This window comes from Arachis ipaensis, chromosome B3 (genome assembly GCF_059453495.1).
Source record: "Arachis ipaensis isolate K30076 ecotype BB chromosome B3, ASM5945349v1, whole genome shotgun sequence".
In the NCBI taxonomy this organism is placed as follows: domain Eukaryota; kingdom Viridiplantae; phylum Streptophyta; class Magnoliopsida; order Fabales; family Fabaceae; genus Arachis; species Arachis ipaensis.
In genome coordinates this window covers 27,548,511-27,553,179 of record NC_142438.1, presented here as the reverse complement: position 1 = coordinate 27,553,179, position 4,669 = coordinate 27,548,511, and the positions used below count along the sequence as shown (strand labels likewise).

The 4,669-nt window shown below is 37.9% G+C and overlaps 1 non-coding gene across 1 annotated transcript; it reads left to right on the top strand.

Moving 5' to 3' along the window:
- The first annotated feature begins 1,506 nt into the window (after positions 1 to 1,506).
- LOC148570135 (small nucleolar RNA R71) lies at positions 1,507 to 1,614 on the top strand. The gene has a single exon (XR_015908746.1). It is a non-coding gene; the product is annotated as a small nucleolar RNA R71 (small nucleolar RNA).
- Positions 1,615 to 4,669: the final 3,055 nt, after the last annotated feature.

Sequence of the window (4,669 nt, the reverse complement as noted above, 5' to 3'; positions counted from 1 at the left end):
TCCTTGAGCCTTAAACACAAGGTAGTCCTCATTCACTTGAAGGACCAATTCTCCTCTGTCAACATTAATCACAGCTTTTGCTGTGGCTAGAAAGAGTCTGCCAAGGATGATGGATTCATCCATACTCTTCCCAGTGTTAATGATTATGAAGTCAACAGGGATGTAGTGGCCTTCAACCTTCACCAGAACATCCTCTACCAGTCCATAAGCCTGTTTCCTTAAATTGTCTGCCATTTCTAGTGAGATTCTTGCAGCTTGCACCTCAAGGATCCCTAGTTTCTCCATTACAGAGAGTGGCATGAGGTTTATACTTGACCCTAAGTCACACAGAGCCTTCTCAAAGGTCATGGTGCCTATGGTACAAGGTATTGAAAACTTTTTGGGATCCGGTTTCTTCTGAGGTAATGTTTGCCTAGTCAAGTCATCCAGTTCTTTAGTGAGCAAGGGGGGTTCATCCTCCCAAGTCTCATTACCAAATAACTTGGCATTTAGCTTCATGATTGCTCCAAGGTACTTAGCAACTTGCTCTTCAGTAACATCTTCATCCTCGTCAGAGGAAGAATACTCATCAGAGCTCATGAATGGCAGAAGCAGATTGAATGAAATCTCTATGGTCTCTGTATGAGCCTCAGATTCCCATGGTTCCTCATTAGGGAACTCCTTGGAGGCTAGTGGACGTCCATTAAGGTCTTCCTTAGTGGAAATCACTGCCTTTCCTTCCTCTATGCATTCGGCCATGTGGGACGTGTTTATGGCCTTGCACTCTCTCTTTGGATTCTCTTCTGTATTGCTTGGGAGAGTAATAGGAGGAGTTTCAGTAATTCTCTTACTTAGCTTACCCACTTGTGCCTCCAAATTTCTAATGGAGGACCTTGTTTCAGTCATGAAACTTTGAGTGGTCTTAGTTAGATCAGAGATTATGGTTGCTAAGTCAGAGTGGCTCTGCTTAGAATTCTCTGTCTGTTGCTGAGAAGATGATGGAAAAGGCTTGCTATTGCTAAACCTATTTCTTCCACCATTATTGTTGTTGAAGCCTTGTTGAGGCCTCTGTTGGTCCTTCCATGAGAGATTTGGATGATTTCTCCATAAAGGATTATAGGTGTTTTCATAGGGTTCTCCCATGTAATTCACTTCTTCCATTGCTGGGTTCTCAGTATCATAAGCTTCTTCTTTAGAGGAAGCTTCTTTAGTACTGCCTGTTGTAGCTTGCATTCCAGACAGACTTTGAGAAATCATATTGACTTGTTGAGTCAATATTTTATTCTGAGCCAATATAGTATTCAGAGTATCAATTTCAAGAACTCCTTTCTTCTGAGTTGTCCCATTGTTCACAGGATTTCTTTCAGAAGTGTACATGAATTGGTTATTTGCAACCATTTCAATGAGTTCCTGAGCTTCTGCAGGCGTCTTCTTCAGATGAAGAGATCCTCCAGCAGAGCTGTCCAATGACATCTTGGACAGTTCAGACAGACCATCATAGAAGATACCTATGATGCTCCACTCTGAAAGCATGTCAGAAGGACACCTTCTGATCAGTTTCTTGTATCTTTCCCAAGCTTCATAGAGGGATTCACCTTCCTTCTGTCTGAAGGTTTGGACTTCCACTCTAAGCTTACTCAGTTTTTGAGGTGGAAAGAACTTTGCCAAGAAGGCATTCATCATCTTTTCCCAAGAGTTCAGGCTTTCTTTAGGTTGTGAGTCCAACCATATTCTAGCTCTGTCTCTTATAGCAAAGGAAAAAAGCATAAGCTTGTAGACCTCGGGATCAACTCCATTGGTCTTAACAGTGTCACAGATTTGCAAGAATTCAGCCAAAAACTGATGAGGATCTTCCAATGGAAGTCCATGAAACTTGCAATTCTGTTGCATCAGAGAAACCAATTGAGGCTTAAGCTCAAAGTTGTTTGCTCCGATGGCAGGAATAGAGATGCTTCTCCCATAGAAATCGGGAGTAGGTGCAGTAAAGTCACCAAGCACTTTCCTTGCATTATTGGCATTGTTGTTATTTTCGGTTGCCATGTCTTCTTCTTTTTCGAAAATTTCTGTTAGGTCATTTCCAGAGAGTTGTGCTTTAGCTTCTCTTAGCTTTCTTCTCTTCAAGGTCTTTTCAGGTTCAGGATCAGCTTCAACAAGAATTCCTTTGTCTTTGTTCATGCTCATATGAAAGAGAAGAGAACAAGAAAGTATGGAATCCTCTATATCACAGTATAGAGATTCCTTGAGGTGTCAGAAGAAAGGAAGAATAGAAGGAGGAGGTAGAGAGGAGAATTCGAACTTACAGCGGGAGAGAGTTTGAATTGCTAATAGAGGAGGAGTGTTAGTCTTTAAATAGAAGGAGGTGAAAAGGGGGGAGAGAATTTTCAAAAATAAATTTAAAAAGATTTTGAAATAATTAAAAAAAATTTTGAAAAAATGGTTGATAGTTTTCAAAAAATAAAAATTGAGAAAGTGATTTTGAAAAAGATTTGAACTTAGAAATTAAAAAGATATGATTGAAAATTATTTTGAAAAAGATGTGGTTGAGAAGATATGATTGAGAGGATATGATTGAAAAATAATTTAAAAAAATTTGATTTTTAAAATTAATGACTTGGCTAACAAGAAATTTAAAAGATATGATTCAAATATTAAACCTTTCTTAACAAGAAAGTAACAAACTTGAAATTTTTGAATCAAATCATTAATTGTTAGCAAGGATTTCGAAAATAGTGAGGAAAAAATGGAAAAGATTTGATTTTGAAAAAGATATGATTGAAAAGATATGATTTGAAAAAGATTTAATTTTGAAAAATTATGAAAATTTGAAAAAGATTTGAATTAAAAATTAACTTACCTCCCTTGTGCTGTCCTGGCGTTAAACGCCCAAAATGGTATCCATTCTGGCGTTTAACGCCCAAAATACTACCTTTTTGGGCATTTAACGCCCAGCCAAGTACCCTGGCTGGCGTTTAAACGCCAGTTTTCCTTCCTCATTGGGCGTTTTGAACGCCCAGCTTTTTCTCTGTGATTCTTCTGCTGTATGTTCTGAATCTTCAATTCTCTGTATTATTGACTTTGAAAAGACATAATTTTGAAATTTTTTTTGAATTTTTAATGATGAGAAACAACAAAATGAAACTAATCATGGAAAACTAAGATCAAATAAACAATGCATGCAAGACACCAAACTTAGAAATTTTCATATTAGAGACACTAACAAATTGAGAATGCATGTGAGAAACAACAAAAGACACTAAACAAGAGAATTTAAAGATAAGAGCAAGGAAGTCATCAAGAACAACTTGAAGATCATGAAGAATACATGCATATGTTTTCGAAAAATGCAAGGAAATTAAAAATATGCAAGACACCAAACTTAGAAATTGACACTAGACTCAAACAAGAAACACAAACTATTTTTTATTTTTATGATTTTATTAAATTTTTTTTTGGTATTTTTCGAAAATTATTTGGAAAAAGAAAATAGGGAATTCAAAATTCTTAATGAGAATTCCAGGAATCATGCAATGTTAGTCTAAAACTCCGGTCCAGGAATTAGACATGGCTCACTAGCCAGCCAAGCTTTCAGTGAAAGCTTCAGTCCAAAACACTAGATATGGCCAATGGCCAGCCAAGCTTTAGCAGATCATTACATTCAACAGCAAGACAAGCTATTGTGATGATAAGTTGAAACCTCGATCCAAGAGATTAGACATGGCTTCACAGCCAGCCAGACTTCAACAGATCATCATGAAACTCTAGAATTCATTCTTAAAAATTTTGAAGGAAAAATACATTTTTTTGAATTTTTCGAAAAAATAAAAAAGCTTAAACATAAAATAAAATTACCCAATCTAAGCAACAAGATGAACCGTCAGTTGTCCAAACTCGAAACATCCCTGGCAATGGCGCCAAAAACTTGGTACACAAAATCGTGATCGCACACTTTTCACAGAACTCCGTGCAGCTGACCAGCAAATGCACTGGGTCGTCCAAGTAATACCTTACGTGAGTAAGGGTCGATCCCACGGAGATTGTCGGCTCGAAGCAAGCTATGGTCATCTTGTAAATCTCATTCAGGAGGATTCATATGGTTATGGAGAATTGATAATTAAAAGATAAATAAAACATAAAATAGGATAGAGATACTTATGCAATTCATTGGTAGGAATTTCAGATAAGCGTATGAAGATGCTTTGTTCCTCCTGAACCTCTGCTTTCCTATTGCTTTCATCCAATCATTCATACTCCTTTCCATAGCAAGCTGTATGTTGGAGGATCACCGTTGTCAATGGTTACCATCCGTTCTCTCAGTGAAAATGGTCCAAATTGCGCTGTCACCGCACGACTAATCATCTGTCGGTTCTCACTTATGCAGGAATAGGATCCATTGATCCTTTTGCGTCTGTCACTACGCCCAGCACTCGCGAGTTTGAAGCTCGTCACAGTCATCCCATTCCAGATCCTACTCAGAATATCACAGACAATGTTTAGACGTTCCGGATCTCAAGAATGTTGCCAATTGATCTAGCTTATACCACGAAGACTCTAATATCTCGGACTCGGTCCCCTATATTAGATATCCAAGAGATATGCATTCAAGCTTGTTTTCATGTAGAACGGAAGTGTTTGTCAGGCACGCGTTCATAAGGTGAGAATGGTGATGAGTGTCACTTGATCATCACATTCA